The sequence below is a fragment of the Ambystoma mexicanum genome, chromosome 8 (genome assembly GCF_040938575.1).
Source record: "Ambystoma mexicanum isolate Mex_15411 chromosome 8, UKY_AmexF1_1, whole genome shotgun sequence".
In the NCBI taxonomy this organism is placed as follows: domain Eukaryota; kingdom Metazoa; phylum Chordata; class Amphibia; order Caudata; family Ambystomatidae; genus Ambystoma; species Ambystoma mexicanum.
The window spans coordinates 1,697,275,591-1,697,286,405 of NC_090929.1; positions in this window are offsets into that span (position 1 = coordinate 1,697,275,591).

Consider the following 10,815-nt stretch of genomic DNA (forward strand, 5'->3'; position numbering starts at 1 on the left):
CGGATTAACAAAAGATACGCTTATCAACAACCCTCTACGTGTAATAAAATTCATACAGAACGCTGACTGAGCTAAAACAATGGAAATAGAGGGGGAATCTAAATGGTATCGTCATCTAATATCACATTACAAGACATTAGGATTCCCCGAATCCTACTTGGTTAAGTTCCCTGACAAGAATGTGTATAATGGGTACATGAGCTTGAGATTTAATGTACTCTTAACTGGCAAGATACTTGAAATAAGAGGTGGCTCGAGGGACAGGGTTCTAGAATGTAGTTTCTGTAGAAGTGAGAATGAGAATGAGAAAGAAACATTGAGTCATCTGTTGTTGAACTGTGAACCTCTTAAGTCTAAACGCATACTTCACTTTCAAAGGTTTGTAAATAACCTGAAAGAGTCAACCTCGATACACTTTGGTGGGACATGCTCTTTGGGTCCGTAGTGGCTTTGAAAATGGAGGTGAACACTTGTGTACTTATACAATGTGGTCAAGTGAAAGGAGTAAACCACACTGGGGTCTGACCTAAATACACACTTGGGATTGGAAAAAAAGGGGTATAAATTGTGAAAATATAACAAGAGCTGGGTGACCTTAAAGTGACTGTTGAAATTACATTCATGATTGATCGAGTAAAATACATATTGTAAAATCTTATTGTTCACAATCTCTGGCCTATCAGGCCGATGCAATAGTATACGACATGTACATGTTTGGTTTTTCTGCTTGTGTGAATACTGTCTAGATTGGGAAACATTTGAAAAGAGGATTTTAAAATTCTTCTTTTTGTTAACTTTTAAGAGCTAAGCATCAGAATGGATATTTATTTGCGAACAAATCTTTCTCTTTTTATCATTAATAACAATGAAGTTGTGACTCAAGCTTGGTTGAAACAACAGAATGGATTTAACACTTTTTTTAGATAATCATTCTTAAGATTTTAAACGTAAATGTAAAGAATTGAGAATTTATTTGCAAACAAATCTCTTAATGATGTGATTCAAGCTTGGCTGAAATAACAGAATGCATTTAATACTTTCTTAGATAACTAGTTTTAAGAACACAATGTAAATGTAATGAATGGTAAAATTACTTTTGATTGTTCTGAATTTGTGACATTGTTTTTAATTTGTGAACTAGTATTCTTGTATTTGTGTAAATGTTTATTTTAACCAAATGCACATACATTTAAAAAAAGAAAGTGCCCTTCTTCTGCCCTGCAAATGACCTCTGTCAAAGCCGTTTTAGCCCTACTCTGGCAACTTATACCCACCCAGTTTAGTTCAGATGTCATTCCAACCACTGTAGCGGGCAATCTAGCACCTCATTTAGCCACAATGGTTGCTCAACTAATTAATCCCCATTGCAGCCAATGCTCAATCTAGTTAAATTAGTGTAGGCCAAAGTGCACGGATATCTTGATTTGCCCAAATTGCATATCCTTGTAACTATTCCAGACAGCCTAAGGCTCTTAAAATGGCGGAATATCTTCTTAACCGTGATGAAGATAGAGCAGCCCCTTTTGCACCTAGAGATCAGAGACGTTACATCAGAGGTTTGTGAGGCTAGAGAGGCTCTCCAAAAAAGAAATCAACAAATGTTGGGAGCAGGCCTCTATGGGCAATTATTTGGATAGTGAGAAAATCCCCAGATGGTTAAACGTTTTGATCTTTCCTAATGTTGACAATAATGAAGATAAGGTTTAGGCCTAACATGGGAGGAGAATCCTGATACTAGTTCGACAGTAATGAGGCAGTTGCTATCAGAACATGCTGCGCGGGAAGGTGGAAGAATTCAGCTACAGATTGATGAAGTGAAACAAGAGATAGTCGAAATGAATAGCTTATAAAGCACCAAACACAAAAACTATACTAAAATGTATGGCATCCTCAAGGAATATCAGGATGAAGCTCAGGAACGCCATACAATATTTCAGGGATGAACGTGACTATCGCGATGATCGTGTTTGTACATTCCAAGATAAATATGATGATAATCGTAAACTAACATTGAAAGACAATACTCCAACTTCCCCACCACAGAGTTTAGACATCGATTCAGAGGGTGATGCTATGCAGGATAACACAGCACAGGCTTCTGGGCCTTCAACGACCACACAAACGATTTGCTCAATAATTTTCTTTTAGAAGAAATCAGACAATGCCAGCGGGGCAACCAGAGAATAGTAACCAAACATGTCAGATTTCAGGAACCTCTACAACAGTGATCCCCAACGTGTAGCTCGGGAGCAACATGTTGCTTGCGGCACACTAAATTGTTGCCCGCCAGTTGCCCTGGGCCATGGTGTGGAGGCCTAGAACGAGGTGCTGAAGGGTGAGACCTCAGTAGCAATATATCCAGGACAGTGTCCTGGACTGTGCAAGAATGTTGGCCAATAAGCCTGCTGTGGATCCAGCTGGTTTATTTTTTATATATGCAAGATTTGTGTTTGTTGCCACCATGCAAATAATGTTTCAGTAAATGTCCTTATTTTTTATAACGGTGTCATTGTTAAAACCCTGTCCTCTTCAGATACCCAGCTGACAAATTAATGAGTAAAATAGATTAACCATGTTTGTGTCCTGGAGAAAATGATCATACTCTGTTACTTTGTACAGCTAGTCGGAGTATAATGGACAAATAAGTGGCATTCATGCCCAGCTTTCCTCTGCTAAATAATTAGCATGCACTACTTTTTGTACAAGTGAGGCTTGTGTTTAATGCCACGATGCATTATATTTATCGGAAATATTAATTTTAGTGTCACCTATATGAATTATTATATAATGTCCTAGTGGAGAAATCGTTACCGTTTGATACTCTGCCCATCTGGCACATGGATAATGGGCAGATAAGGTAAATGCATGCCTTATTTCTCATTAATTTGCCCTATATTCAATTCCAATTAAATTAATGTTAATACATTTGGATTAACAAGCCAATTAATGAATCAAGTTTTTTATTTTTTTTATTTACAAATGTTTCAGTTTAAAAATAAATTTTTCATTTTATCTTATCAAACTTGTTACATTTAAGTAATACATTTCGATCAATTCACATTTTCAATTCTTGCCATGATCTTCTTCCAAAAATGAAAGATTATGTAAATCATTCGTTTCTCAGTCCCTGACAATATCCAAGCCCATCTTTGCTCTGAGCTCATTGTCTTATGTGTGCACTCAAAGTAAGATCGACATAGATTTCTTTCTTGGACAAGGGCAGGACATAACATCGTAAAATGATACAGACTTTCTCTTTCCACCTGATTTTTACATATCCGACAAGAGATTTCTTCGTTATCTTGCTGTTTAGTTCTTACTAATCTTTCTCTTGTGGGTAATGTGTTCAACCGAAATTTCAGAAAAAACATTTTTATATCTTTATCGGGGAATATAAACAAGTACGGTGGCACTTCATGAATGGCTCTGGTTTCTATTTTGCTTGTCCGATTTTCTTTATATCGGGTTATGAATTCATTAGTATTTATCCAGTCATTATACATTATTTGTTTCTTGGCATGTTGGGGCCTCATTTGTAGCATTTCTTCTGTTATGTCTTCATTTCTTAATGCTAATAGTATTTGGTGTTTCCATTTTAACAAGGCCCTAGCATTTATAGGATCAGATTTCGATAGGAAAATTTCTAGCGCTGGTATTTTTTGTTCCCATGTTATTTTTCGGTAAAGATCAAATTCTTTCCAGCGTACCACAGATGTCAGTGATTGAACTGCGATTTCAGCTCGAATTCGGGCTGTTGGGAAAGATTTGGGTAGCCTCATTATTTTCTGCCAAAAGGTGGCTTCCAGAATTGGCCATATTTTTTCAGACAGATTTATCAATGTTTCACTTCCGTATATAAGGATTGGAATGACCTTACTCCTGTATAATGTAATAATAGGTCGGAATGAGAATTTACCACATTTTTCATGAAGTATGTATCCTTGTCTCGCCAAAACCATTACTTTTTTTTTTTTTTTAGATGTATCTCCCATTATTTTTCTTCCATTGTTTGACTAATCACAATTCCTAGATACTTGTACGACGATACTATGTTAATTGGAGAGTTGTTAATGTGTATCACCGGTTTCTTTTCATTTAGTTTCGGTTTCGTAATAGCCATGATTTTAGTTTTTGCTATATTTATTTTTAAGTCGTTTCTTTCCATGTAGTCTGCCAACATTCGAAAACTCTCCTGTAGACCTTTTTGATGTTTTGTCAAGTAATACGATGTCGTCTGCGTACATCATTATCGGTAACTTTACTGAGTTTATTTTTGGGGGATATATTCTGTCTGACTTCATTTCACATGGAAGATCTGATGTAAATAGATTGAAAAGGGTGGCTGCGAGCGGGCACCCCTGTTTCAGCCCGTTCCAGGTCTCAATATAAGCGCTCATTTGCCCATCCTCAGTAAGCCTTACTCATATTTTTGTTGTGGAGTAGAGTAGCTTTATTGGTTGCAATATATGAGGAGGGCAGTTCCCCTTTTCTAATTTGTTCCATAGCAATTGTCGGTTCACACAATCAAAAGCAAGATGTAGGTCAACTAGAGGTTGCCAGACCTGTTGGTTTGAGCACTTTGCTTCATGTTTTACAAGGTTCAGAAGAAATAGGTTTATGTTTGTATCGACTGCACAAACAAAACTAGTTTGTCAGGTAGCAATCTGCTTATTTTCTGTGGCCCATGCCGTTAGTGACCTCAATAGGATGGTAGCAAATATTTTTCCCAAAGTATCTAATAAAGCGATGGGTCTGTAGTTTGTTGGACTCTCTTTGTCTCCCTGTTTGAAGATAGGAACCAGGACCGCTAGCTTCTAGGTTGAGGGTATTTGGTTCAATTGATTAATCAATATGATAATTTGTAATAACATATCCGCCCATATCTCTGGAGAATCTTTGATTTGAGCATTTGTAAGGCCGTCAGGCCCAGGTGCTCGTGAATTATTCAGTTTCATGATTATATGGAGAATTTGTTGTTTAGTAATTGTGATTTGCCATTTGTTCATATTCTGTTGAACTAAAAGTTCAGGAGTATCCTTCTTCTTGTATAGGGCAGCAAAATGTTCCATCCAACGGGCTTCGGTGACGTTTTGTATCCTTCGATGTTGGACACTTTGTATTGGATTTAACAAACTCCATATTTCTCTAGTGTTACGGTTGTTAAGGCAAGCTAGCATTTGCTCTGAATCTTGTTGCAACATGGACCTTTTATGTGATTTTAACCAATTCCGGTATTTTTGTTTGGCAGTGTTGCCAAGGTGCGATTCTTTAGTTCTTAACTTATTTACGACTCTGCATAGTTTTTGTAGCTCCCATTTTTTCGTTGCAATCAACGGATCGTAGATGTGAGTATGAGGCAATTGTTGTTTTTTACGCTCTTTTTGCGGTTGGTAATGTGGTTCGAAAAGCCACTCATAATCTATCTTCTCTAGTTCTTTTTTTCCTGTTTCCTGAAAAATCTGATTTAGACCTAGTACATCAACTGTCTTAAGTCTCAGTCTTGTGGCTTTAGCATTCAATTCCATGGCAGGGAGTGTACTTTTCTCTTTGGCTAGGTTTTGCTTTTTCCATGTCATTGATATCATGCGATGATCCATAGGCCCTGATTCATGGAATTGTTTGAGTTTAAAATGGTAGAATGGCACGCAAATCCCTGTTTTACATGCAAATAATTACAAGAATCAGGGCCTTGGTTAACACCACCACACCCCTCTATGAAGCGGTCATCAAATGCTCAAGGTTTGGACCAGTATTTGCCACTAAGTCATGTGTAAAATCCCTTTGGGCAGAGAAAAGAGGCTCCAGATCCTTCAGAATAGTATTATTTGTATTCCTAACCACTTTTTCACCAATATAACATGTCACATGAGCTTTAAAATGAACTTTGCCATTGCCTGCCAAAATAATTCTTAGACGGTAACATCCAAAGCCCCAGTTAAGTGATCTTTAAAGCCTACCATGTAATGACCAGTATTACTCAATCAATATTTATTTAATTGTATTTCTCCATTAAGTTAGCAACATTTAAAAACATGCATCATAGTTAATAAAATTCTCATAGAACAATCACAACATAGAAAACCAGCTTTAACATATTCAAACAAGCTATATATAAAACCCTGATTATTACAATTTATTTATAAAACATAGCTCTGATGTATGTCCACGCTTACTCAAAACAGAAACTACGACAAATGAACAGAAAGTGAATCAAAACTTCATCGACTCCTACTTTGCAGGCACACATTGTGCTTCCTCCTGCACACCTTAATTTATTGACGGGTGGGTAAACCTAAACGTACCATTAGCTTCAGCCTCCTCTATTCTGGGGATCTTATTTCACAGATTTTTGTGTACGTAAATCTGTACATAAAGCTAAAGTGGAATTTAGATATATCCCACTCCATATCAAAATGGGCAGTGCCTTACAACCCCCTGTTCCACAAGTATTTCCTTAGCAGGGGAGACTGTAATCGCATGTGCTCTGAAAATCATACAGAAAATGTCAGATGTGCTTTTAAAAAATAAGTACAAAATCTTAAATGGCCCAACACCTTCAAACTGAACACCTCCAATTCCGCTCATAAGGCGCCAACACGTGTATCTGTAGGGAGATAACCTTTTTAGATAACAGTTTTAACCCCCCAAGATTCCGCTGCCATAAAAGTAATGGAACAGACCGTTGCCTTTTATGCCTCCAGGCACTTGTCCAATCAGAATGCCCCAAACTGGAAATAAAAATGTAAATAGCCCTTTAATTCTTAATGATGCCCTTTCAGCTGTCTTCTGAAAATGATTGACCCAAACACTGCTCTTTGAGAAGAATAGGCTCAAATAAAAATGAGACTGCTCCCTCATCTCTACATTCATTTAAAATCTATCTACACAGTTCCCCCTTTTCCCGAACACCATCATTTTAGTTTTTCATCATATTTAATTTCAAACTATAGTTCCCAAAATAGCAATTTGTGTTTAGCAGGTCCTCTTTGAGAGTTGCAGAGGTTAAGTCCAAAATAGTGTCTTTGGCATAAAGAAGCATGCAATAAAAAGTACCCTTCAGAGATGGTGGATGAACTTTCCTTAGCGAAGTACTAGAATGAACGTCAGAAATAAATAAATTGGGGCCAACTGACATCTGTGCTTATTGCATTTATTGGTGGGGAAAACAGTGTATAACTCCCCGTTCTTGTATATCGGACATATGCGAAGATGGCTGTGTATCACAGTTGGATAAGATTTAAAAAAACATTTTAAAAGTAAACTGTAAAATGTAAATTATGCCACACTGTGTTTCTGTTAATCAATTCAAATGTTTTCTCCAAATCTAAAAAAAGCCAAAAATAATCTCCCTCCCATAACCTTACTGTATTCCTCCATGATGGTGCTCAGAGTGAAGCAGTGGTCCACTGTACTAAGCCCTCCCCTGAACCCCATTTAGAAGAGCTTCAAGATATTGTTACTTTGAGTCCACTCCTCCAGTCTGAGCACCAAACATTTGGAGAATATTTTATGGTCAATATCCGGTGAGCAAATGATTACAGTTGGGGGCTGGTGGCCCAAGGACTACTTGTCCAAGGAGACGGCATAATGCCTATCTCGACAACTGCATTAAACATAAAACAAATTGGTGTCCTTCTCAATAAATATATATTTGTTTGTCTTTTGGCAAATTTTATATGCCATTTTGGAACTATAAATCTGACTTGCCATGTACACACCACTCATTAAATCGTGGTGAACTTTCTTTTCAAGATTCGACTTTCTGCATTGAACAATGGGACATCCTTTTCTATAACCTGGACCTTCTGAACCTTGGGATGCTGTTTGCCAATAGCTCTGTCCCAGATAGTTGTAACCTAAGACTCAAACTGACACTTTCCTTTGTGGCCTCTGAACTATTTAACCGTTTTAAGGGAATATCTTAATTTCTTGTGAGTTAGTCATTCTTTCCAATGCCTCCTTGTCGACCTAAGGCATCGCTAATCAGCCTCTCTGGCTGTCGGACATCTTCTTCGTGGTGCCCACCCAGTCCATTGGAAAATTAACTCAAGAGGATAGTGTTCACTCTTTGTTCAAAGAGAAACGCAAAATTTCATAACATTCCTGAAGGAAAAACAACCCACAAAACAGTGACCGATGAATCTGGAAGTATTGCTGATCTGTTAGGCTTAGGCGTGCTCTTAAGACAAAAAGAAGTGGGAGGGAAGAAAAATATTTACCCTGCGCTACAAGCTACACCCCTCAATATAGGTATAAACCTTCAATACACAGACAAATAGTGCTTGGAAAGGGGTACCAGTAATATATGTTCCTGAAATAACAGGAAATACTGGTGGTCTGAAGGAGAATTCAACCTGCCATGAGTCAAAATGATTTGTCAAAAGTAAGATATTTTTTATTGTTAAAAATATCCAAGAAGATACAAGCAAAACAAGTAATAATTAGTCAAGGCTTTAAAAACCGTTATACTAATACACAGACAGGGGAACACACAATTCCAAAACAGTTATCTTTACTTTAAATGAAAAAATGAATAGAAAAAAGATACACAATTACAATAACTTCATGAACAAAAACAGTATTACTACACCATTAATTAATTCCAGACAAAATTAATGTTCTCACAATCACACCCATTCATACTCTTTCGGATCACCCAACATGTTTCATTCCTCATACCCACAATCATAAATTCAGGGAAATTCATCAGGGGAGAACAGAGCCCCTAGTCTATGAGTTGATCTACAATATACATTGTCAATAAAATAACACAAATGGTCAATGAGCCTCATTACGGGCATGGCGGTAGCCGTGCCTGTATGGCAGGCATGGCTACTGCCATGCTTGCTACAAACAACGACTCCCTTGATTGGGCAATAACCGGCATTACCAGATGAATGGGCCGGTAGTTGCCCATTTGCGGGGGGGCGGTATTGCCGGGCTCCCATAGGGCAGAATAGGGGTGGGGAGCATGGATGCTCCGGCACCGTTGATAACGGTGCCAGCTGCATTACGAGTTCTGCTTGCGGGTGCCGCACAGCCCGCCAGGTAATACCTGGCGGGGTGTCCTGGCGGGCTGTCAGGAACCTGCGACCAGAACTCGTAATGCGGTGGGACGGTATGAACGGTGTCAGTGCCTTACCGGCACCGTTCATATCGTCACCGCGACCCTTATAATGAAATCCAATATCTTCACAATGAACGCAGGAATAGGCCTTTCTGTGGTCCAATTAATGTGTATCCGGTATTCAGTACAAATAGTGTATATTGATTACACTGCAGCAAAGTACAAGTAGACCTTTCCTGAAAAAGAAAAGAATGAGACAAAGGTGTAAGTAAACCTTATGTCCAATGCAAAAAATGCTGCTTACCAAATTAATCATTATTTGGAAAGAATTAAGGGGCAAAAATGGATGGAGCCCTGCCTCAACACACTTACTTAGGTCAACAGAAAAAAGAAAAATGGCTGAAAAACTTTAAACAACAAAAGTTGTCTCTCTTGCTACTCATAAGTCAATAGGCAAAATCTTGCTAACAACTAATATCTGCTAGAAATGCGGGCTCTACCTCCTCCCGCCTCCCAACAGGCCCCGTGAACCTGATTGGTGGATTGAGATCCACGTTGCTCGGTGTATACACCGTAGCTCCACCTGGGTGCTATTTGCCATCCTGAGTCCCAGGAGAGTGAGGCTGCTTGTGGTGACCCTCCTGGGCCTACCTTTGCCTCCACCTGGGTGATTTGCTGAGCCACCCTGGCCGAGGTAAGAGTCTCCTGACCCGCACCTGCATACTTTCCCAAATAAATGCCTAAATTGTGCTTAAAAGCACCTAGAGCACACTCGGTTCCCCTGCCCATGCCGCCCGCTTCCTGCTTCGCTTCGGACCCGCCTCCCCAGCCCTGATTGGTCCACCTCTAGCACATCAAGGACACTTCAGGGCAGCCCTCTGCCCAGCAGCCCCTGCGGCTAATGGCCCCAAGGCCAAGGGCGGCTCCTTCATTGGCAGCTCCAAGATGTGTCTGCCGGTGTCCGCAGGGGAAGCCAAAGAAGCCAGCAGTAAACAGACATCAACAAAAACTGTGAGTGTGGCATGGGTGGGGAGTAGAGCAATTACTCTACTCCAGAAAACCCCTGCCACTCTACCTTATCTTTCCTTAATGTAAACTGCCATAGACTTACGCCATGCATACTTAGAAAGATTTGTGACCACCAGACTGAACCTATTCATGACAGGATTGTAGAAGTTGCCTTGCATTACATACTAACATAATTGTCAAGGTCAATAAGCGCCTCACTTAGGTGACACTTTAATGTTAGCATGCCCACACCTAGATAGAATTGTGAACATTAGCCTGCGTCGCATCTTGATAGGATTTTGATTGACTGATAGCATGCCCGCACTTAGATGAACCTTGAATGTTAGCATGTGCCACACATAGATAGAATTCTGAACATTAGCCTGCGTAGCATCTAGATAAGACTGTGAATGTTAGCATGCCCACACCTAGATAGAATTGTGAACCTTAGCCTGCGCAGCATCTAGATAAGAATGTGAATGTTAGCATCCCTGCACTTAGATAGAATTGTGAACATTATCCTGCGTAGCATCTAGATAAGAATGAGAATGTTAGCATGCCCACACCTAGATAGAATTGTGAACATTAGCCTGCGCAGCATCTAGATAAGATTGTGAATGTTAGCATGCCTGCACTTAGAGAGAATTGTGAACATTAACCTGCGTAGCACCTAGATAAGATTGTGAATGTTAGCATGCCCGCACTTAGGTGACACTTGAATGTTAGCATGTGCCACACTT